Genomic DNA, 25,937 nt, shown 5'->3' with positions numbered 1-25,937 from the left:
AATAACGAGGGTAAGTGAAATAATGCGCCCAAGGCTTTTCACATTAGAAAAGCTATATAAACAAGCATTCATGTTGCCTCTGTGGACAAGACTAGGATTTGGATTCTACCTCCCAACCCCCCACCAATATACAGCATGACCATAAATACAAGAACCTAATGGAGAGATTTAACTTAAGCTCTTTAATTGGTAACAACTAAGCCTTCAAAGTTTATAAATGGGCCCAAATCAATTGGGAGAGCAGAATCTCTTCTTGAGGTCCCTTCCAGATCTACAGTTTCAGTTTCCCAGGCCAGCCATCCAGCACTCGGTAGGATAGGAGCTGAAGCCAGTTCCGAAACAAGACGAATATTAGGTTTCAACCCAGACGAGGAGGAAAAAAACTCTAATCTTCGGCGTGTTTTAGTGAAACCCAATTAAGCTCTTGGCATCCTCACAGACGTGGCATTTGCTGCAAAGCAAGGCACTGAGCCAATGACACTGGTAACCGAAGAGAAACCAAGAGGGGAAAGAATCCCAGTTTATATCTTTTCTAAAATGTCTCCACATGCTTTCAAAAGGGCTGTCTGGCAGGACATTTTATTTTTACCACAGTCCTGGCCCAGCAGAGAGAGAGATCGTTAAAGGGGCAACGGGATATTAACATTGCTCAATGTTTAGCTTCTTTTTGGCCAAGCCTTTGCCAGAAGGCGACGCATTTGTTCGGCAGTGGTGCTGTCAGCTTTCTTCACGGCCTTGTGATCTCCTCTGCTCTGGGCCAAACGGCTAAAAGGAGTGCTGAGTTTATTTTTTCAGAACTTTGTTGCTAAAAAGAGGGATTGTTACGAAGGGAGGGAAATGGGAGAAGGATGGCAAATGAGCCCAGAGAGGAGCCAAAGCGCAAAAGTTATAATGAAGTAGAACATTCTTCTGGGGAAAACTGGAAGCCCAAGTTTACTTTCTTATTCTGTTGCCCCCTTGAACATGAAAATACCTAGTTTTCTCTTCAGTGGGGAGCCCTGCAGCTCCTCCTCAAGAATTGCATAAGAGAGCCATTGTGGTATAATGGTTAGTGTGTGGAACTGGGACCTGGGAGACCAGGGTTTAAATCCCAATTCATCTGTGAAGCTCACTGAGTGATCTTGGGCCAGTTTACAAGAAGCCCACATCCTGTGTGTGTGTGTGATTGTTATGCTGCCTTTCCTCCCATGGAACACAAGGACGCTCATGAGGTTCTTCTGCCCCACAATGTAGCTTTGGACCACAACTGAGAGCCAATTTTGTGTAGTGGTTAGAGTGTTGGACTAGGATCTGGGAAGCCATGGTTCAAATATCCATTTGGTTATGAAGCTTGCTAGTTGACCTTGGGCTAGTCACTGGTTCTCAGCCTAAGCTGCCTCACAGTGTTGTGAAAATAAAATAGGGAGGGGGGAAGAACAATTGAGCTCCTTGGGGGGAAAGGTGCAGTATACATGTATTAACAAATAAAAATAAGACACATACAACATTTATGTTTATTTAAAATATTATAAGTTTCCCTTCGTTAAAATGTGAGCCCACAGTTTTAGGTGAGGAATTAAAATCAACCAAAAGCATGGCCACAGATAATAACAGATGAAATCACAATAGAAGCAATAATGGGCCAAAATATAGACCCAGGTAATTAAGTTCCCATAAGCTATAATAAACATTATCATCTAACAATCCCATCCTGTAAAACAGTTAAACCCAGAGTCTACAATTTCCAAATTATACTGCAGCAGTCAGGACACGCATGTACTGTACATACCAATCAGCAATTGGCAATCCAGATCACTGTACCATATAGGATTGCAGCCTTAGAGGTGAAATTCATTTAGGGGAAAGGTATCCAATGACAAAATTTCCTAGGAAAAAAACAAGTTTCTCCCACTTTGCCATTTATAGTAGCTATTTGATTTAGGTACTATTTGATGGAGGGGGAGTAACTGTCAAAATACTGAGTCTGGCATTGCTACCAACATTATTAAATAAAAAGATTTAAGATTTTATATGTTTAAAATATCTCTCAGAAGTAAGAAAATTCCCCACTCCAGATGTTACAGATCTGTTCTGACATTCCTAGACAACAACCTTTTAAAATGTGTTACTTCTAGGGCTGTGGTAAATGTTTGCATTTAAAATACAGTCATGCATGTCTTCACATTTCACAAGTTGAAGGCTCAGCAGAAGCCTGTTGGAAATAAGCAAAAATGTGTTTAATCTGTATTTATTTACTGACACTCTCAGAAAACTGAGTATATTCTTAGTGGTTCAAGGCACAGCTACATTAAAAAAGTCCAGTCTTATCAAAATTGTATACGTCTTCAGTCTTCTGAAGGCAATAGCATTCTCTCAGCTCTTGCAACCACATTCTACTGCCCCTGATTCTTAAAGGGTGGGTCACTATCCTTTTTGACATATGGGTTATATTTTATGATAATGCAAAGTCATTAAGTAAACCCTTATCAATTGTGCAAGTTAGCAATGAGCTCCCTGTTGTCAGTATTGGAGAAAGCATAGCCCAACTTTCTTGCACACTTTTTGGTGCCATGAACACCAGACTTCTTATTTCAAAAAGTGTTTGTGGGACTGAAAGGAGTGGGAGAGAGTTGCACTCTTGTTTTCCCTGCTGCTGCCAGGAAGGCTTCACTGGGAGATGGTCCTACCAAATGCGCTGTCATTTAAGGCAATCTCCTATTGTTCATAGGGAGCAGTGCCCAGCCCACTTCACCCCCAAGCAAAGCCACACCTGCGTGAGATATAAAAGCCACGAGGGGCTTGCTGAGTTTCCACAGTAAGTGAGCTGGCTGCTCTTGTCATCTTCAGTGGGAGGTCTGTAAGTGATGCTACAGTAAGTCCCTCTCAACTATTTCTTCATGGTCTTTGCTAGGCAACATAGAGGCGAAAGGTGTTGTTAATGCAACTGCAGATGAGATCATAAAACTGATACTGGGTTGTATCATAGCTCATCAGTCGGAGGCAGAATGCCTCTGAATGCTAGTTGCTGGGAATTGCAAATGGGGGGAGTTGCTGTTGCGTTCAGGTCCTGCTTGTGGGTTCCATAGGGGCATCTGCTTGTCTACAAGATGCTGGACTAGATGGTCATTTGGTAAACCTTTTGGATCTGATGACAGGAGCTCAGCAGTCCTTCAAAAGTTTAGTGTTATCACTGACTTAAGGTGATTCTTTTTTATGGCCAGACTGCACATTAAGTTGTCTGCTTCTCTGCCCCAAACCATTCTTAGGAAACAGCACTGCTGAACTTTCCTCTTCCTCATCCTACCTTTAACCTGAACCCGTTCTTCTGTGAAATTTTTCCTCTGTGGGATTTCAGACACGTTTGTGAGTCTGAAACCATAGTTGCAGGAAATGTCGCCTTCCTCACTCTTTTATCCACTCTGATTTGTGTGTGCAACGGAAATGCTAAAAAGGGTTGCCAGCTAGCCAGAAAAACAAAACAAAACATGGGCTGCTCTTGTACCTCTTAACAACATATAAGCAGATAACAGCTGCTATGAAAGCTATAGTAACAGTGACCAGTTGAAATTTTGGCAACCCTAGCTGTGGAACAGGAGTAGCCAAGGTGGTACCCTCTTCGTGTTGCTGGATTACAGCCCTCATCATCGTGACCAGTGGGCAGTGATTATCTATTGTATTTTAAAATTTTGTTGGAAGCCGTCCAGAGTGGCTGGGGAAACCCAGCCAGATGGGCAGGGATGAATAATAATAAATTATTATTATCTATGCAGAGTGAGTTGCTGGGCCAAGGGGAAGAAGTACTTGAAGAGGGAACTTCCTGCAGAGGTGAGTGGGAGGAGGAAGCCAGCATGGCCTGGAGGCCTAGGAATTAGCCGGGCTCCCTGTCTGTTGTACTTAAACAAAACTGTTCAAGTCTGAGTTAACCTGAAGTGCCTGGAGTCTGTTTCTAGGAAAGACAGCCCTGCTGGGCAACAACGCAGGGCTAATGGGAGTTGTCGTCCAACAGCATTTGGAGGACACCACATTGGCTGCCCCTCCTGGAGCATATGCTTCCATTTAATTCACAGAACGTCTGTTTAAAGGAAACTGCAGGGGAGAGAGAGGGAGAGAGACGTGACAAACCATTTTTCATTGCCGCTTGCAGTTTGGATGCCGTCTCATGCCTGCTGTCAGAAGTAACGAGATGGAGGGCAGGTCTCTATTGTAAAAAGTGCCTTCTTCGCCCTTTAGGGAAGGTGCGAGCTTGTGGGCCTGGCCTGTGTTTCCTCTCTGCTTTTCTCTAGGCTGCTGGATTTGCCTCCACTTAAAATATGCCAATACGGAACGTTTTCTAAAATTTGATAGCCTGCCCAAATTGATCCTGCTCCTAATAATTTTGTTGGGAGTTAAATCCATTTGTGGTCGCTGCCCAAGTTCCATTCAGGCCTTGACATTTGGACATGTGAAGCGTCTGGAAAAGCAGGCTTTTCTTGCTGTTACTGGAACAGAGAGAGACGCTGGGTGTGAAGTTCAGTGGGTAACACGACTAATTGCACACAAGAGCTTTTAATTATCAGCCTACATTGTGGAATTGTGTATACTCTCACTTCAACCATTGACATTGCTTCTACAATGCCAGACAGGGTGGTTCAGCTCTTCAGTTGATGGGTCAAAAATATGGTCCTGGAAATAAAATCTTTTACATGCTTTCTAATGGTGCTTCCAGACGGGTGTTTATTATGAAATCAGTGTGACTCTTACACACATTCTTTACAGCATCTGTATGATGTATCAGCATCAAGATGCCCATTCTGCTACTTACTTTTCTTTTTTACGGTAAACCTAGATTTCTCCTTACGGTGAGCCTATATTTCTCCTTAATGAAGAAAATCCAGTAAGTAAATTGTACATTCACGGTTGCCGCCTGTGTGAAGATCTGTAGCATATTTTGAGGAGGATGGTTTGGCCACATATGTATTGGCATTCCAGGGAGTGGTCTCTATCTCCACACCTCTGTTTCCATGTGCTCCTCACATAAGCACAACCCTAGCCGTTTTGTTTCTGGCATCCCAAATGATACAAGCATGGCTCTTTCCATGGAGCATTTTGAAGGCATGTGTGGGTACAGAAATACCTGTGCCACATGCCTAGAACAAGAAAAGATAGCAGAGAGTAAGAGAAAGGGGGCTGGGGCAGGGAGGGGGGAGGAGGGGAGAGGAGAGGAAACACAACCGAGATACATTCCATCACGTTTCCACTGCTGGTGTGGACAGCAAAAGGTAGAACACAATGAATACCCATGGTTGAAAATAAAATGCTTATGTGTGGAAGCTGATAGTTTTGCAACATGGCAGACATAGAGAAAATTAGGTCTGGAATCACCCCAGATAAAACTGAATACAGGAAGAAAAAGTTAGGTATCATATTTCAGGGGGGAAAGTATTCTGAGTGTATATAATACCCAGGGACGCGGACTTATAAAAAATATTGGGGGGGCCCGGGAAAGCTCGTGAAATGTAAATAAGCTCATGAATATGCAAATAAGCTCATGAATATGCAAATAAAGTGGCGCCGCCCCCTCGTGAGCGAATAGGGGAGAGCGTGCTGCTGCCTATTTATCAGCTCCGGAACAGCTGATATGCGGGAAACCTGGGGCTAGAGGCAGGAGCCCCCGCCCCCGGGGATTCCCTAATCTCGCGGGGGACGGCCGGGGCTCTCCGGCTAGGGCGCGCGGCTGGCTGGCTGGCGAGGGAGCAGGTGGGGAGGAGGCGGGGGACGGCGGCGGCGCCCGAGATTATTGGGGGGGCTGAGCCCCCCCAAATTTTTTTTGAGGGGGCTCAAGCCCCCTCAAGCCCCATGGAGTCGGCGCCTATGATAATACCCAGGGCTGACCCATCCATGAAGTAGACTGAGGCAGTCACCTCAGGCTGCAGAATTTTGTGGGTGCTTTGCCTTACCCTGCAGAAGCAAGAAGAAAATGGTGGTGCTGGTGACTTCCTGCAAGATACCATGAGAGTCATGCAAGAAATGTCTCGGAGCTCCTGTGGGATCCTGCTGGAAGCTGCGAACGCCTGTTATCTGGTACCACTGTGGGTGCCCACCCTTCCTACATCCCCGCCTGCCCCACCACTGGGGAAGCAAGGAGAAGTGGCTCTGGCTTTGGGGCTCTTGCTAGATCTTGCCAGGCGCCGCGGCCACATGACTCCAGTAAACAAGGTTTGAGATGGTGGGATAGCACAGGGAGTCACCTTCCCATTTTGCCTAAGACAGTAAAACAGGACAGCCACTCTTGATAATACTATTTCCATGACAATGCTGGCATTTTATGTTGAAGTTGTTGGTATGTTAGTTTTGTTCAGAAGTGAGTTTTACTCACCTGCACACTTTGATTGTTGTTGTTACAATAGTTTTCTGCCTATTGAAAAGTAGCTGCTGCTGTTGTTTTCAGCTGAAAATTGTGATAGCTGAAAGGTGTTAATCAGTTAAATGGTGTGCAGTTAACCTGGGTAATGCTGATAACCATAGACCTTTAGTTAGGACTAATCTGTTTCTTTCAATTGTTGTTATAACAGAAAGAAGTTGGAAAAGCAGCTCCTATTTGGAATATTTGGAATGCTGCGGCAGTGGAAGGCATTTGGATATTTCCAGTCCCTGCAGTGGATTTACAAGCAAAACAGAATTCTGCTAAAAGCTGCTGCAGGGGTTGGGATTATTAAAAACCTAACCTAAGGATCTTCTGTTTAGCTCACTGGAAGAAAACTTGTTAGCAGTAAATGAAGAAATTTATTAAACTTGTGCTGTGACAGCTCTCATCTAAAGATATTTCAGTGCTATGCTTCTGTTCAAGTTCTAAAGATGCAAGCATACCATACATTTATAGCACGTTCTCGTCATTCTCACACCCACGAAGAATCCTGGAACCTGCAGTTTAAGGGTGGTAGGAACTGCAATTCTGGGGGTAAACTACAGTTCCTTGGATTTTTTTGTGGAGGTAAATATGCCTTAAATATATGGTGTGTATTCAGTCAAAGTCTTTAGCTGCTCTTGTTTAGGAAAGTTAACTAATGCAAAAGTAAGAAAAAGTCTTGCAAAGTACAGAGCAGAAACATGATGTGGGTTTTCTTGAAAATAATCCTACAGAAATTTGGGTAAATTGCATTCTCAACCCAATGGTCATTTGACATGTGTAATATTACAGAATTTGGCATTTATTTTCATTGCCAGGCATGCACATCTCATGAGTATAGGTCGTCCCTCCCACATACATTGTTTATTATTTTAATTACGGTACCGTATTTGCACATGGCAAACATGGATAACCTTTAAATTTCAACCCCCCTCAAATAATTTGTTCCTCCACCTTGCAATTTAACTGTGTTGGACAACACCGCTGAACACATAGTTGCTCTGTATAGCCTTTCGCCCAAACAAGGATAGTAGCAGCCAGCAGTTCAAAATATTTTCTGTTTCCTAGAACACAAAAAATGTGTGTACGTGTGTTTCTGGGTCAGATTCTGATTTCTGCTATCAGCAGAGTAAATTGGGAACTGGCTGGCGCTAGTAGCTAATGCAATGACAGCAGGCAGAAGAGCCCATTAGTTTGCTATCTTTCATCAGTCTTGAGTGAATCCAGAAGCATCTGGAAAAGTGTTTTTCTTTTCTTTTTCCATATCAATGCAAAGTGATTTTCATACTTTTCAGTGAATAATCACTTCCTCACACCTTAGCAGTTTTCATTGCCTTTTGAAAGATGCCTTCATTTTGGCTTTGAATCTGCTCCCACCTGCTCTTTGTAATGGATTTGCTTGTCAAGCACCTGGACTGTTAACAAGGGGACTGTAACATGATGCAATTCTTCATTCAGGTCTGTGTTCCAATGGGTTGCACAACCACATATGTGATTTCCTTGTTGCTTGGGCAGAGATGCAGAAGCTTTGCCTCTCTTCAAACACCTCTTTACCCTGCAAGACTTTAACCACCATCCACCTCTGGAAATTTACCTTTCTATAGCAAGGAGAGCCAGATTCTGTGAGCACAAGCTTCTGGTTCTGCTGTTAGAATACTTTATTGTTTTAACTTCTTCTTAACTTTATTTTTCAGCTTTGGAAAATTTATACAGAATAATAAACAACCCCCTTATACCATAACCAGCCAAGAAACATAATAATAATAATAATAATAATAATAATAATAATAATAATAATAAAAAATATACCCCACCCATCTGGCTGGATTTCCCCTGCCACTCTGGATGGCTTCCAACAAAATATTAAAAAAACAGAACATTCCATGCATGTACATTGTTAAGCCTTTCCTGGTTACCTAAGCACTAGCGAGTTTCATGGGCAGGCTTTAACAAGGTCAGTTTCCTTCTGAGAAACCAGCCCGATTCCAGTAAGTAGCAGCAACGGCAGTGGTGGGGAGTTGACTCCACAGCTCTACTCGGCCACACTGGCCACTATTGCTGCAAGGTATCGGGTAACAATTGCCAGATGCAACATTGTATACCCTCCCTGCAAAAAATAATAATAATGAATGAATTAACTAAAAATTGCCAGTGTCAACTAACCTCCCTGCAAAATTTATGCAAACTAATCAGGATGAATGCACCATAAACAGGCTGTCTGGTAGCGAACTATGTTTCTTCCTTTTAAAAAACATTTATTTTTCTCCTGACCTCACTAGCTATAATTCTCTTCCCTACTACGTGTGTTTGTGTATGCGCGCGCACGTGTGTAATCTGATGAAGTAGGCTCTGGTCTACAAACATTTATAATTTAGTCTTTACAGTACTACAAGACTGTGGATTTTGCTGAAGAAGTCTTCATGGGCACAGCCACCCACCCCACCACCAAATATTTCTGTTGTTTTCATACCACTGTTACCACTTCTAGCTTCCAAGGTTTGAGCATTTGTCCTCTGGGCCCTGGTAGGTGAGACCAGCCCTCAAAATTCTGTAGAACGATCTATATCAGAAATATGGGGGACTAATTTATGTGGAGATTCTAAGGGTGGGTTCTATCCCAGATAGGGGCATCAAAGCACACACACTCCTTGAGTTCTTGGGCAAACTTCTTAGTGCTGTTTCTTGAGCTTTTAAGTTACGATCTTGTCAGCAAAGAATTATAGCTATCCACGCCTCTCTCTTCCTTCTACGCCGGATAATATCTCAGCAGCGGAAGGGAATAAAAAGGGAGGAGATAACAGTTTTTGTTTCAAAGTTTTAGAGCTTGTGATCTCAACAGCCATGAGAAAAACCTAGCCTCTGGGAATCTGGAACCCTTTAAGAGAGATTAAGCCTAGATGTTTGATTGCAGAGCAAATTGGGAGCACAGTAATGAGATATTGCAGCTTTGAATTTTGAATAGCTGGTGATTAGTGTTGCTGGAACTTTTCAAGCTGCATGTTTTTGTCAAGTGTGGGAGGAGATATTGCTTTGCACGTATGGTTAGCTTTGCACAAGGCACCTCAGGTCACAGGAAACCTGTAAGCTGAACTGTGCCAAGGAAACGCAGTTTAGACTCAGACACACTTAATCCATGCAAGGTTTTCAGCGTACCAGAGGCAATAGGTGAGGGTTATGTTTGTATGGGAGCATCTCCCAGTTCAACAGTGTAGCACCAATGCAGGGCTGGGAAAAGTCCTGCAACAATGAAGCTGCCTGGTCGGGATTTGTCTGTCTTGGGAGACAAAGGAGGAGTGGGCCTTTGGGGGTGAAGTCAAACTGTTGGAAGGTTGCAACGTGACTCAAAAAACCTTGTCTTGACATTGCACCATGGATTGTCAGAGCAGTGCAGCAATCACTACAGTCTATGAAAGGGTGTGGGTCTGGTACGGTATGAATAACTGCAAGTCCAAGAGCACAAGATGCAGTTCTACTCCTGACTTGAAGCAGGTGTGAACTCTTTGGGTTCCATGGAGGAAGAGGAGGACATGAATGAAATGCACGGAACATACAACTGATACCCTCAATTTCTGCTGATGCTCTTCCTCATCTAGGATATGAGTGCTACTTCTGGAATGGTAGGAGGGAATGGAATTTTTTTGCCGGCAAAGGAAAAGACAAGGTTCAATCAAATGCTGACCAATTGTCATGAGGTCTTTACAAAATAGTATAAAATTATCCCACACTCTGGAAATGTGGAGATCTGAAGTTAAAATTAGAAAAAATAGAAACTGAAGTTGACAGATTTATCCATCCTTACATGGAGTAAGTAATGTGCCAGAGACTCAAATGTGATTTTTAGTGTGTCATCAGAGAATATACAAAGAAAGCTGCCTTACACTGAGTCAAGCCATTAGTCCACCTAACCCAAAATTGTCTGCATCAGTAGTCTTCAACCTTTCCAGACTCAGGACCCACTTCTAACCCAAACATGCAATTGAGGACCCAATTTCTCAGTCTTTTACCATATATTTGCATGGTGCTAGTGCTGTTGTCGCAACTCACTTTGGATCAGGCCCTGACCCACTAGTGTGCCTTGACCAATTGAAGGCAAGTGGCCTACATTGGCCTACATTGACTGGAAGGGTAGGGAAGTGAGTAAGATGATGGCTACCAAATCCCTGGGTGGACTCAAGCCACCAACCTTTTGCTTAATGGCCAAACATAATAACCTTTGGTGCAAGAGTGATAAAATGTAAACTTTTATATAGTATTTTATATAAAAGTGTTTTGCATTATCTCAATAAAATAACATGTGAGATGTTTGGCATTGTAGCAATAATTCAGAAAATATCTCAGTTTCCCACAGAGTAGCAGTAGCCTTGATGACTTCAAAGAACTTGGATAAAAACTGTATTTGAAAGAAAGTCTGTCTGTCTTAGTGGGGTGAAGTTCTCTCTTTCACCAGCACCCCCATAAACCTTTGCACGGTAGCTGGCAGAGTCCAATATGGACATGAAAAGGACACATGACTTTTTGTTGAATCAGGGATAGTCTACAGGGAAAGTCAGCACATGGGCTTTGGGTAGCCTAGTTTGTCATTAAGTATAGTTTGACATTGCCTTTGTTTAGTGGGAAAGTTTTGGAAGCGTTACACTGACTCTTCTCTGCCCTATCAAATGTCTAAAGGAGTTTTGAACTTTATGAAACATGTGTCTGGAACCTGTTCTAAGCTCATGGAAAAAATTACACCTTGCACTGGGTGTGTTAGCTTGGTGTGCAGTTTACAACTGCTAAAGGAGCTCAAAGTTTTCATTGTAAATCCAATGTTTTCAGGATTTTAAGCTAAGCAATAAAATGTTAAAATGTGAAAATTGTATTTAAAACTTGGCTTCTTGTGTCTAAACTTTTGCTGCTAAAATTCTTCAGATCCACCATGAAGCAAGGGTTAGTGAGAGAGGAAAGAGATAGTGAGTTCAGGAGACCGTAGCCTGAAGGAGGCATTTTGAATTTTTCTCATTTTAAAATTCAAACTTGTGTTTGAAGGATAGTTCTTTGGAGAGCAGTTGTGTAAGAGCAGGAGTTTTCCAAGCACTGTGTTACATCCAATAAGTGGGTTCTACGGTTTCCAGTGAATCATCCTAGCCTGGCTAAGCTCCCATAGACCATACTGTAGAAGCTGCGTATTATTTAGCTTGCTTGCTAAAGTGGCATCAAGCCACTCAGCAAACCCTATGCAGTCTACATAGTTTCATGGTGGGGCTTCCAAAATTGCTTAGGGCTATGTTCAGAATATGGTAGTGGTTTCCACACAGCCCATGGGCTTCTGAGAAATGGAAACTTGGGGCAATGAATTCTGTACAGCTGTAAGTTACCGTGTTAAAAACATCATGTGATCCATCCCTGAGTGACACCTTCTGTAGTTTTCAGTGTGTGACATGATGGCACTGGCCTTGTGAATGCTCCGACACAAGTACAGCTTATGTCTCACCAGTATCTCGGTTTTAAACAATTTTGGAAGATTTTCTAGGGTGCTGTGAGTCATGAACTAGTGTATATGGTAAGCCCACTAGTACTGCTGGAAAAATAAACTCAACCCATAGGATTCATTCAAGGACTACACAAAGTTTGAAGCCTTCATGAACTACAGTGATGAATATGAATGAAAAATGACTATTTCTGCTAATCTCCCTGTGCGTATAAAGCACAATTAGATTTATTGGAAGGCCCTCACATTAGGTAGTGCGAAGCAAATGCCCGAGGAAGCCAATTTTGGGTGTCATGAAAGGGCAGCAAATTGTCAGTTATTTAATATATTCTTACTGAATTTTTATACCTGGAGAGAGGCCCATGTGGGCTTTTTTATTTTTTGCTGCAGTTGCCAAAATAGAATCACTAGTCATGGCTACTATGCATCATGATTGGGTTGGGGGCACCATTTACTATTCCAACCCAGGTAGGAAAATATCTGGGTTGGCAATGAAAGAGAGGAATCCACGCTATATGAGGGCCTCTAGCTGCTGATCCCCACCACAGTGAAGTGAATTAAAAATTATAAATAAAATCCATGAGGATATTCACAAATTCCCCCCTCCCCCGTGTCTGGCTTCCTTCACCAGTCACCTGTAGGCAACCTTATTTTATCTGCAGCAACTACTTCTTTTCTAAAGCGGGGGTGTTGTAGTTCAGGTGGTGGTAGTAGGGCTGATGCCCGGTGCCCAGGGAAGAGATGGTATCTAGAGTCCCAGCTAGTTGCTGCTGCTTTTGTATGGATTCCTCTTGGAAGGAAGAGAGCAGTCTAGGGAGGGGAAGAAAACGCTATGTAGAGGAAAAACTTGACTTATATTTTTGAAAAGGGGTTAATGGACAAAACAGGAGGAAAAATGGTCACATGCTTTAAACCCACAAAATCCCTTAGTTAAAGCTGGGCTTGTCAGTCATTCTTATAGGGCAAAGCAAGGGCAGGAAGAGAGGGGAGAGGCTCAGCTTGTTCAAGGGAGAGCAGATCAGGAAGGTCTCCCTTCAGCTGGGTTTCTGTTCATTTGCATTGACAGTTCATGTTCTCCATTCATCTTCTCCAGACCCTGCTCATCATCTGGATTGACAGACAGACCATCAGTCGTTGGCCGCTGTGCTGCTTTGAAGGTTTGTGTCTTCTAATTGCATGCTTTATTTCACTGACCCTGGTAATGCAACATATCAGTATTTCGTGGCAGCTAGTCAGAACAGAGTAAGAAGCTTGTCCCTTGTTGCAGTTTGGGAAGTATACATGCACCCCAGGCTCCCAACAGACTGGCAGTGCAGTGCGTCAGCCTGGGCAATCTTTGATTGAATTGTGAACACAGCTGTTGGTTGGTTGTAGAGAACATTGAGGCAGAAATGAAAAGCTGCAGGATCCTGCCTCCCAATCTCTCTGGCATACTCTTTGAAAAGAGCTAATGTGTGAGAGAGTCTGGTGATGCATAGTAGGTCCTGTGGACTTAGTTCCTTTTGACAGCACTCTTGTCGCTAAGACACAATTACAGTGGAAATAGGAAGCAGAACATCCCTTCAGTTAACCTGCAGCAATGGCCTATCCAGCTTGGTGGATAAGCAGATGACATGAAAGGCACAGTACAGACTGATACAGTGGTACCTCAGGTTACATACGCTTCAGGTTACAGACTCCGCTAACCCAGAGAACAGAAATCGTGCTCCAGCGGTGCGGAGGCCCCATTAGCTAAAGTGATGCTTCAGGTTAAGAACAGATTCAGGTTAAGAACAGACCTTTGGAACGAATTAAGTACTTAACCCGAGGTACCACTGTATATAAAATCAAGATGCTGTTGTCTACATGGTAGGTTAGATCTAAGGGTAACTAAAATAGCTTTCCCTAACCTGGCGCTTTCCAGTTGTTTTGGACTACAACTCCCATCAGCCCCAATCATCATGGCTAATGTTCAGAGATTATTGGAGTTGTAGTCTGGATAGCACCAGGCTGGGGAAAGCTGCTCCACATAGAAATGAACAACTGTTAAGAGGCATACATTCTTGACTCCTTCCCTTGTGTGATTTGATCCTGATCTGAAATCTTTTTGTAAGACTGAAGCCATTTACCCAGCTTGGACAAAATAGCAAGCTGTGCTTTTAACAAACCAGGACGTCATGTATTAAAATAGATGAGGAGAGGTGCAAAGGGGAGCATGAAGTATGTAGGCTTACAATGCATTTCCAGTCTGAGAAACCATAGTTTGTTGATGAAAGATGTGATTAAACTAGACTAGCATTGTAGTAATAGATCTAACTACCCTACTGATAGAGAAGTGTTTACTAAAAAGATATACTGGGTTATAGTCAGAGTAGATCCATTAAAATTAATTACCATGACCAAACTAGGTCCATTAATTTCAATGGGTTGACTCTGAGTAAAAGTTAGTTGACTATAACTCCCGGTTCTGAAGCTACATTAATGGGATAGTACCGTATTTTTCGCACCATAGGGCGCACCGGACCATAGGGTGCACCCAGTTTTTAGGGGGGGAAATCAAGGAAAAAAATATTTTCCCCCCAGCCCCAAAGAGCAGCGTACAGGCTGCACACAACCTCTCTCTGCCAGAGGGGTTGCGCGCAGCTATGGAACAAGCCAAGGCAGCGAGCGGGATGGATCCCGCTCGCTGTTTTGGCTTCCCCTTTAGCCCCGTGCAGCCTCTACCTCCTGGGAGAGGCTGTGTGAGGCTAGAATCATAGAATCATAGAATCATAGAATCATAGAGTTGGAAGAGACCACAAGGGCCATCGAGTCCAACCCCCTGCCAAGCAGGAAACACCATCAGAGCACTCCTGACATATGGTTGTCAAGCCTCTGCTTAAAGACCTCCAAAGTAGGAGACTCCACCACACTCCTTGGCAGCAAATTCCACTGTCGAACACCTCTCACTGTCAGGAAGTTCTTCCTAATGTTTAGGTGGAATCTTCTTTCTTGTAGTTTGGATCCATTGCTCCGTGTCCGCTTCTCCGGAGCAGCAGAAAACAACCTTTCTCCCTCCTCCATGTGACATCCTTTTATATATTTGAACATGGCTATCATATCACCCCTTAACCTCCTCTTCTCCAGGCTAAACATGCCCAGCTCCCTTAGCCGTTCCTCATAAGGCATCGTTTCCAGGCCTTTGACCATTTTGGTTGCCCTCCTCTGGACACGTTCCAGTTTGTCAGTGTCCTTCTTGAATTGTGGTGCCCAGAACTGGACACAGTACTCCAGGTGTGGTCTGACCAGAGCAGAATACAGTGGCACTATTACTTCCCTTGATCTAGATGCTATACTCCTATTGATGCAGCCCAGAATTGCATTGGCTTTTTTAGCTGCCGCGTCACACTGTTGGCTCATGTCAAGTTTGTGGTCAACCAAGACTCCTAGATCCTTTTCACATGTACTGCTCTCAAGCCAGGTGTCACCCATCTTGTATTTGTGCCTCTCATTTTTTTTGCCCAAGTGCAATACTTTACATTTCTCCCTGTTAAAATTCATCTTGTTTATTTTTGCCCAGTTCTCTAATCTGTCAAGGTCGTTTTGAAGTGTGATCCTGTCCTCTGGGGTGTTAGCCACCCCTCCCAGTTTGGTGTCATCTGCAAATTTGATCAGGATGCCCTTGAGTCCATCATCCAAGTCGTTGATAAAGATGTTGAATAAGACCGGGCCCAAGACAGAACCCTGTGGCACCCCACTAGTCACTCTTCTCCAGGATGAAGAGGAACCATTGATGAGCACCCTTTGGGTTCGGTCAGTCAGCCAGTTACAAATCCACTGAGTGGTAGCATAGTCAAGACCGCATTTTACCAGCTTCTTTACAAGAATATCATGGGGCACCTTGTCAAATGCCTTGCTGAAATCAAGGTAGGCTACATCCACTGCGTTCCCTTCATCTACCAGGCTTGTAATTCTGTCAAAAAACGAGATCAGGTTAGTCTGACATGACTTATTTTTCAGAAATCCATGCTGACTATTGGTGATCACAGCATTCCTTTCTAGGTGCTCACAGACTGTTTGCTTAATGATCTGCTCCAGAATCTTCCCTGCTATTGATGTCAGACTGACTGGGCGGTAATTATTTGGGTCCTCTCTTTTCCCCTTTTTGAAAATAGGGACAACATTTGCCCTCCTCCAGTCTGCCGGGACTTCGCCTGTTCTCCAGGAATTCTCAAAGATGACTGCCAGTGGTTCTGAGATCACATCTGCCAGTTCTTTTAATACTCTTGGATGCAGTTCATCTGGCCCTGGAGACTTGAATACATCTAAACTAGCCAAATATTCTTGTACTATCTCCTTAGTTATTCTGGGCTGTGTTTCCTTTGCTGAATCATTTGCTCCAAATTCTTCAGGTCGGGCATTGTTTTCTTTATCGGAGAAGACTGAGGCAAAGAAGGCATTGAGTAGTTCAGCCCTTTCTGTGTCCCCTGTTTGCATTTCACCATCTTCTCCTCTGAGTGACCCCATTGTTTCTTTGTTCTTCCTTTTGCTACGAACATACCCATAAAAGCCTTTTTTGTTGCTTTTAACCTCTCTAGCAAGCCTGAGTTCATTCTGTGCTTTAGCTTTTCTGACTTTGTGTCTACACGTGCTGGCTATTTGTTTGAATTCCTCTTTGGTGGTTTCCCCCCTTTTCCATTTTTTGTACACATCCTTTTTTAATCTTAATTCAGTTAAAAGTTCTTTAGATAGCCACCCTGGCTTCTTTAGGCACCTTCCATGTTTCCGTCTCATTGGTATTGCCTGACGTTGTGCTTTTAGTATCTCCCTCTTAACAAACTCCCAGCCATCATGAACTCCCTTTCCTTTTAGTATTGTTGTCCATGGGATCTCACCCAGCACTTCCCTAAGTTTTATGAAGTCGGCTTTCTTAAAGTCAAGAAATTGAGTCCTAGTATGCTTGGCTGCTCCTTTCCGCTGTATAGTAAACTTCAGAAGAGCATGATCACTCGCGCCTAATGATCCTTCCACTTCTACCCCACTAACCAGGTCATCAACATTGGTTAGGACCAGATCTAAAATGGCTGTTCCTCTTGTTGCTTCTCCCACTTTCTGGACAATGAAGTTGTCTGCAAGGCCAGTGAGGAATCTGTTTGACCTTATGCTCTTGGCTGAGTTTGACGTCCAACAAATGTCCGGGTAATTGAAGTCCCCCATTACTACTATCTCCCTTCCTTTTGCATGCTTGGCCATCTGTTCCAGGAAGGCATCATCTATGTCCTCCGTTTGGCTTGGGGATCTATAGTAAACTCCCACAATGAGGTCTCTGTTATTCTTCTCTCCCTTAATTTTGACCCAAATGCTCTCACTTTGGCTTTGAGGATCTAAATCTTGGATCTCTTCACAGGTATACACATCCCTGACATATAACGCCACTCCTCCTCCTTTCTTGTCTGGTCTGTTTCTCTGAAATAGATTGTATCCCCCCATTATTACATTCCAATCGTGGGACTTATCCCACCAGGTTTCAGTGATGCCTATTATGTCATATTTAGTTTGCTGTACCAAGAGCTCAAGCTCATCTTGTTTATTTCCCATGCTTTGTGCATTAGTGTACAGACATTGAAGTCCATTAATCATTCCCCCGTGTCTCTTATTTAAGGATTTTTTCCTCCCACCACTAGGTCCGCGTGCTGTTTGCTCCATTTGGTCTATGACATTTGGATGATCATCTTCATTAATTGATAGACTCCTACCTTCAGGAGCACTGTCTCCCTCCCCCACATTAGTCAGTTTAAAGCCCTCCTGATGAGGTTTCTGAGATTTTTGGCAAAAACATTTCTCCCAACCGTTGTGAGGTGCAGCCCATCACTTGCCAGAAGTCCATCTTCAAGAAACTGCAGTCCGTGATCTAAGAATCCAAACCGTTCCTGTTTACACCATTTGCGGAGCCAGCTGTTCACTTCCACTATTTTCCCCTCTCTCCCTGGGCCACGTCGTTCAACTGGGAGGACAGATGAGATGACAATTTGTGCATTTAGTTGCTTCAATTTCCTGCCGAGAGCCTCGTAGTCTCTTTTGATCTTCTGGAGGCTATTGCTTGCAGTGTCATTGGTTCCCACATGAACCAAGAGGAAGGGGTATTTGTCAGTGGGTTTTATGATTCCTTGCAGTCGTTCAGTTACATCTTGGATCTTAGCCCCGGGGAGACAGCACACTTCCCGAGACATCTTGTCAGGCCCACAGATCACTGCTTCTGTTCCCCTCAGTAGGGAATCTCCTATCACCACTACACGCCTCCTCTTGGGTTTGGTCGGGGTTCTTCCGTGAGCTGTCCGTTCCAAGGTCGCCTGCACATTCCCTGAGGACTGACTTTGCTGCTCGTCTTCATATACCTGATCGACTGTAATGAGGGAGAGATCCTCAAATGGAGTCTGCTCTTCGTCTTCCATGCTAGGGGAGAGGACCTCAAAGCGATTGTGTATTTCTAAGCAATCAGAGTGAACCCTGGGCCTCCTACTTCTTTGAGTCACGTTTCTCCATATATCTGGCTCCTGTGTTGGTGAACTAGACTCCTTCTCAGGGGAGTCCCCTGTCTCCTTGGTGGAGACGGTGTGCTCTGTTGCTTCCAAGAAGAGCTCCAGCTCTCTAATTCTTTGGAGCGTAGCTACACGTTCCTCCAGTTGCTGGACTTTGTCTCGGCTAAAGAATCCATAGCCCCGTGCAGCCTCTCCTTGCCGGAGGGGTTGCGCGCAGCTATGGAAGAAGGCAAGGCAGCGAGCGGGATGGATCCCGCTCGCTGTTTTGGCTTCCCCTTTAGCCCCGTGCAGCCTCTCCTTGCCGGGAGACACTGCGCAGGGCTAAAGAAGCCATAGCCCCGTGCAGCCTCTCCCTGCCGGAGGGGTTGCGCGCGGCTATGGCACAAGCCTGCATTCGCTCCATAGGATGCACACACATTTCCCCTGAATTTTTGGAGGGGAAAAACTGCGTCCAATAGAGCAAAAAATACGGTAAATAAAATACAGATACATTAAGCTGAAGCTACATTAATGGGATAGTAAATAAAATACAGCTGGGGGTAGGCAGTCTTTTCCTTGTGTGTGTGATCTGACTCAAAACTATAGTTGCCAAACAATTAGAGAATTTTAATACAATTAAGTGTCCTATGCTAATTGCCTGTAACAAATTGCCTCACAAAATAAAATTTGCCCTTACTTCCTAACTAATGGTTGTAGCCCTGCTAAAAAATATTGGTAGTTTGAGCAGTTTTGGTCAAATACTATCATTTCCTCATTAGTTACATACTTCATGATATTTTTCCCCTGTGGCATCAGTAATACCGTAAAATAGGTGTAAACCATACTGGTCCAGTGGTGTACAGACATTGTTAAACATGTTTAGTGCTAACCCTGGTCACAATCCTGAACATTAAAAGAAATCTAAGACCTGCCTCTGGAGTTTAGAACAAACTTAGTTGGTCTCTAAGGTGCTACTGGACTTTATTTTATTTTTATATTTCAAAAATTCTAGCAAGTTCTGTTTGCTAACCTGTGAGCATAAGACTGGGGAGATGGAGAAATGGGTTTGCTAGGTGCAGACCATGGTTTGCAAAGTTATGGTTTTACATCCTGATCTGCAGCTACTCCTTAATCATGGTTTAAGTAGTTAAATGGTCCATGTGATATCAGCAGTAGAATCTAATCAGTTGTACATCCTTCTATTAATCTATTTCTCCTAATGCGTTTGTTCCATATTATGATCTAACTTTGCAAATAGTTGTCTTATTACATAATCCCAGAATAGTTTTTTTTTTAAGGATTTGTCTAAAGTGCCTAAAAGTGCCTAAAAGGAGTGTATATCTGTCTGAAAATCTTGGAGCAGTATATGAAAGTAGCGGGGGGAGCCTAAACCAGCTCCAGGAATGTGTTGGTGCTGTGCACACAGCAAAAGGTGGCCTCTAGGAGACCTGACTGGTTCATGACTGCTAATATCTGACTCGTGAGATCTGTGAGGATGAAACACACCTACTGAACAAACTAGAGGTTCATAAGCTCCTTGAATATTTAAATCTATCACACCACATCTGTGAAAGGAAAAGACCCATGGCATATACAGTAGGAAATAAAAGGGTTTCTGTCTACAGTGCGGTGATGAGGATTAAGGGACGTGTGATCATTGAAATGTCTCCATGGAAGCAGGGGGGTGGTGGCGGAGGAGAGAGGGAATAGGATTAATGAATGAGGGATGAAGGGAGGTAATAAAGCATGTGACCCCCACCTAAAGAGATGATGTGGGGAGGCCGTATGCTTTATAAGCCATATAACTGGCTCTGGAAGTGTTGTGTACTATTCGCTAGAGAAAGGGGAGGCTAACTAGGCATTATGGTGGATGTTAGCTTCCAACCACATCTCAGGTAATGTGCCACCTGTATGCAACTCTCCTGGTAATACCTAGTTCAAGAAATGTGATATGATGTCAGTGCATTTAGCTTTTCCATACTCTACTTGAATTAACTTGCAAGGGAGCTGGGCAACACTGAGCAGAATGACATCCTGTTATACGTGTCTTGTACTAAATTTTAGCAGTGGGGAGGGGTTGGAGATAGCCAGGCATCCCCCAACATGTTTAGTTAAGCTGAAAGGTTGTTTGCTCCAGGTCAGTTGTCACTATCTGGCATCCTAAGGCAGTTGCTGGTGCCCTCTTGCAATAGTGATGCCTACTGGGTTCCAGTGGCTCTAGCTTCAGCCACCATCTTAGTTCCCCCCAAATATGAAACAATTCCATGAAGGTCCTGTCATTCCATAGCACTGATGTGTGGGATTTCTCCCCCAAAAAGAATGGCAGCTGCTATATAAATATGGAATGCTGCTATATAAACAATGGAAATTCTGAGGCATTGTATTTTGGGAAGATGAAGATGGAACCACCAGCCACCTGGGATCCGTTGAACAACACTTTTTCTGAAGGCCTCCTCAGTCCTGGTTTCTGCTAAAGCTCTGCTGCAGACTTCTTCTGTCAGCTGACCTTCTTCTCACTTGGTCTGAAATCCAATCTACCAGCTTTTCATTTTCCTCCTTAAACATGCAGATACTTAATGGAGGTTTTAAAGTTGTTGATGACAAAAGTAATTTATTTATTTTTTAAAAAAGACCTGAACTTTATGCACCAACAGTCTTGATATTGCAGAACATCTTCTCTGTAAGCCAGGGATGGCAACCTGAAGCTAGACTGCAACTCCCATAATCCCTGACCATTGGCCATGTTGGCTGGGACAGATGGGAGTAGGAGCTCCATAACACCTGGAGGATCATAAGTTATTCATCCATGCTTCAAGCCTTTGACTGATAAGAACTTTGTGAACTCCAAACTGACCATCTACCCTCAGGAACTCTCCTGAATTAGTTTGCTTCACTGTCTGTTCTCTGCCATGAGGTGCTTTATCAAAAGGTGGGAAACCTGTGGCCTTCCAGCTGTTACCTAACTATAACTCCCATCATTCCTGAATGCTGGCTGGGGCTGATGGGAATTGGAATTCAACAACTTTATGTAGGGCCACAGATTCCACACCCCTGGCTTATCTTACGCCCAGCCCTCACTGGTTTGTTGGCATAGGAGCCAACTCCTAGCAGCTAAGGTCCCTTCACCGCCCCGCCCCCCCATAAAACTCTGGGGGCACCCAAAGTTGATGGACATTGCCATTCATATGGGGGGCTGTGCCACATCTTGTGATTGATTATGTAGGGCAGGGCTTACCTTGCCTCCCCCTCCCCAAATATTTTACTCAAGTTGGCACCCCTGCTTGTTGGCCATTTATGTGTTGGAGCCAGTTCCAGAAAATTTCCAGATCAGCTATTACCCAGTAATATTTTTCATTGTGCCAAGCAAGTAAAAGCAAGCAGGCAGGCTGTTAAAATTTATTATGGACTGGTAAATAGTTTCGTACTTCTGTATGGGACTGGCTCAGATTCAAAAGGTTATCTTTTCAGCACTTCCCCACCTCCAATTATGTCCAGGTTTATTGTAGCAGAAAGTAACAAGGCTTCTACTCTCCCGGCACCCCGCTCACCAAGCAGTTTTTGGACACCTCACTGGCAGCAGGTAACATAAGCCTTTTCCACCCTGCCCAGGTTCTCTTTCTTCCCTGCCTGAGAGAAATTCTTTTGAGTCTCCCCTCCCTCTTGTTGCAGAAATGTAGTTTAATGTAAACCTAGCTCAGAGGCAGCTTTTTCTCATTTTTAAACTATTTCATATCAATTGCTGGCCTGACATTTGTTTTCTTTGAATTTTGGTTGGGAAACCGGTCTACATTTCTCAGGATATCTCTTTAGGAATCTTGGCAAAGCCTGTGCCGTATCTTTTGAAAAGACTGTAAATGTAAAACAGAAGGGAGATATTAAAAGAAGCATAAACAAGTTTCTTTTTCTCTCATCGTTGCCCCCTGCCGCCACCTCCCCCAGCTTTAGCAAAAGGAGCTATGTGTGTGTTTCCCCTTCTTCTTTGAGGGGGTGTTAGAGGAGAGAGAAAGTGGTTTTGTGCAGTGGCATAGCGTGGGGGGTGCAGGGGGGCCAGCCGCATTGGGCGCAACATCTGGGGGGGCGCGCTCGCACTCGCAGATCTCTGCCCCTACCACCGGTTAGGGGGCGCAAGTTACTTGCCTTGCCCCGAGTGCTGACAACCCACGCTACGCCACTGGTTTTGTGTGGTGGCACTTTTGGGTACAGAGATCCATGACTTTTTACCAAGAATGGTGAGAGATTGTTCTCAGAGAAAGCACATTATTTTTCACCTCATCTGCCTTGAAACACAATTTTGCGACTCTACGTATTTGAAGTTGAAGATGCAAAATGAACTTTCTCTCTTTTGCACATTCGTTGCTTCACAGTTTAATCCCCTGGACTGCCTATGGAAAAAAAAATCCTGGACATTACAGAGAGTTAACTTCCCTCCGTGTTCTCTACAGCTGGGTCCAGGCATGTGTTGAAGCTGGAGGGAACATTGGCAACGGCTTTGGTGGGGGCGGGGGGCAGTTGAGAAGAAAAGCTTCCTTATGGCATCAGATGCCAAGCTCCATTGTACCACAGCAAATTTCATATGGAATTTATTTTCCGAACTAGAGTACCTTTTCCAGAGATGGAGCTCATGAATATATTTATGTTTTTAGACATGGCAGACACTGAAGAACGTTGGGAGGGAGGAGTGATTTAGACCTAACGAAAGGAACACTGAATCATTGGCTGGAGACTCTCCATTCCATACTTGAAACAATTTCTGCGTCTACATGGCTGCAGGTGCAAAGATCAAATGGGGTTGTAAAATCAAATGGGGTTGTGTGTATCTGAAGAAGTGTGCATGCACACGAAAGCTTCTACCAGGCTTCCTCAACCTCTGTCCTCCAGATGTTTTGAGACTACAATTTCCATCATCTCTGACCACTGGTCCTGGTAGCTAAGGATCATGGGAGTTGTAGGTCAAAAACATCTTGAGGTTCGAGGTTGAGGAAGCCTGGCTTATACCAAGAACAAACTTAGTTGGTCTCTAAGGTGCTACTGGACAATTTTTATATATATATTTCAACTATGTCAGACCAATATGGCTACCTACCTGAATCTGGGGTTGTAAAAGTTAGGGTGTCTGTTTTGCCACACATCCACCTCCCCTGCTTTTAGTTTTAAGATTAGATGACATTTCACCCAGAGCAAAAATTCATGATGCAGTCAGGGGTCCTGGCATGGGTGAAGCATTTTCGGAATTTTGAAGGAAGCAAAAAATCATTTTGGCGAGTCTAGTTCTTGGTAGGATTCAGCATATCCTTAACTTGATATTATCCCCCAGAGATAATATGAGTGCAGGCTGTTGGTCCAGCTGTGCTGCTGTGGCTATTTGCCTTTCAGTAGTGCTGTATATGCTCTGAGTGGCAAAGAAAACCCCTACATGAAGTGAGCAAAGCTGTTTAAGTGAATTTTGTTTATGGCCTGGGGAAATATCCCAAGCCTTGTCAAAAGAAGAAAAAAACAAGTTTCACTGTGACTTTGAAGCAGCGGTGAGGGCTGGGCTGGTGCGGCTGCAGCAGGCTTCCTGTGTACACGGCCCAGGTAGCAATAACATACACTCCACCTCTGCTCAGTGGTGCTTACTTCTGACTGTATGGGTTCAAACTGTAAAACACAGTGTGCTTTAGCAAAATTGCATTTCAGGTAATGAATATTTTTCATTACCTGAAATGCAATCTTTAGCTCTTAATTAGAAATGCAAACAATCTTTCAGAGAAGTGTTACCTTTTAACTCCTTGTATGAAGTAGGAACTGCATCAAAGAAAAGGAAAGACGTATCCAACCTCTGCTTGATTAATTCTCAAAGATTTCTCAAAGCCTCATTCACTTGCCAGAGAGACTGTCAGTTGCACTGCTGCTCCATCAGATGACATCAACACTCCTTCCTGTTCTGAAAGAATATCCCGGAGATAGGCACCCTTTCCACTACACCACTGATGGGAAGCAATGCTGTGGTACCTGTTACAGCAAGAGGCAAAAGAAATATTGTAATACCTTAAAGTCAATAAATTTGTTACTCTTTAAAATGCCACAGTATTTATTTTAATTCTGGAAAGATAATAGTTTTCAGATCTGCTTGTTCCTGTTTTAACCTTAACCTCTGCTTAAATGCCCGTTAGGGAATATATATATATATAGAGAGAGAGAGAGAGAGAGAGAATATAAAGGATTCCAGCCATAGCAAAAGATAAAATAATGTGATCAAACCAACAATCAACAATAGGAAAAAACCACAGACTGCTAATGAAGGATAACTTTAATAGCTCTTCCAGATGAATTACTCAGTGCTAGTAGTGATAATGGATCTCAAATAACTAGAGATGAGTAATTCATCTGAAAGCTTCTTTATCAGCAGGAACTGAAATGTGTAATGGAATGCACTTTGCTGGGCAGCATCCAGCAGCTTATACATGTGACCAACATAGACTGTATTATTTGCTTTATTGGGATGCACTTCCATTTCTTGCTGTCATGATTTTTGGTATGAACTTTGCCTGCTGATTACCCATACAAAGCTATTCTGGGTTTTACTTCTTTATTTTTAAGCCAGAGCTTTTTGTATGCTGCATTTTTGAGGGGCAGCAGAATCCTGCATTGGGTGTAGAATTCTTAAGAATCTCAGCTTTGTTTTGTTTTCTTCTCTGTGTGTGTTTCTAGTCCTATGGCAGCAAAGATATCCTGGAAAGGGTTCAGGCAGTGCCTAGTAAAATAGAAGTCAGGAGAGTGGACAAATAAGACCCTCCAATGATTGGGGTGGGGCTTCATTGCCTTGAATAACTTCTTGACCCTCCCCATGACAAGCACAACCAGAATAAATTATACAGATTTTTTTCAATTTGTATAATTTATACAGCTGGCAAAATCCATATTTTTCTTGGTGCAGAATTTTAATATATATATATATTTAAGCACAGAGTGCACATAGACCTGCCTTTTAGACTGCCCATGAAGCATAGCACTGTTCCTTTCAACGCAGCAATGGCTATCTGAACCCCACCATCACTGTGGAAGCCAGATGGTATAAAGGTCTAAGGACAGAGCATGGGGCCGTTCCCGTTGCATTGGGGTTTATGGACTGATTGATGCAATGCTTCATTTATTTGACAGCACAAGTGGGAAAAAGTGGGGGTTCCTGTATTCATGGGTGTGTGTGGATGGCGACTCCAAACTGGCAGTGAAGCCAAAGCTATCCAGCACATGGCTCGGAAGACATTTTGCCATTGTCCAAGGCTCTAAGTATAAATAAACTTTTTCTTCCTATTTCCTCCCCCTCTAAAGAGCAAAGTTGGAGTTGCTTTAAGCAGACAGATGGCTCCCAGATGCCGTTATTGATGGCCTTGCATTATTAACCACAACCTATGCAGCTTGCAAACTCTAAAGGGATGGTGGTAGTGGGGGAGGTCTTTATAGCTTTGCCCAGATAATAAAACCAGTTGATAGTAATGAATGCATTTATATTGTAGAGCCATGGAGGGAGGGAATATGCTGGAGCAAGTTGTGCTTAGCAACTACCAAGAACATGAAAGTCAGTCTGTAAAGAAATTAAAACCATTCCAGTGTCTCCTGTTCACCCACGCTTACTCACCACTACAGTGAA

The 25,937-nt window shown here is 43.5% G+C and overlaps 1 protein-coding gene across 1 annotated transcript in view; it reads left to right on the top strand.

Moving 5' to 3' along the window:
- COL8A2 (collagen type VIII alpha 2 chain) overlaps nucleotides 1–25,937 on the top strand; it is a 154,820-nt gene that overhangs the window by 64,188 nt on the left and 64,695 nt on the right. The window contains exon 2 of the mRNA XM_082230771.1: nucleotides 12,925–12,988. The gene's annotated coding sequence lies outside the window, so the exon portion shown is untranslated. The remainder of the gene's footprint in view (nucleotides 1–12,924; nucleotides 12,989–25,937) is intronic.

This window comes from Podarcis vaucheri, assembly GCF_965113315.1.
Source record: "Podarcis vaucheri genome assembly, chromosome: 7".
Lineage (NCBI taxonomy): Eukaryota > Metazoa > Chordata > Lepidosauria > Squamata > Lacertidae > Podarcis > Podarcis vaucheri.
This window is presented reverse-complemented; position numbering and strand designations above follow the sequence as displayed.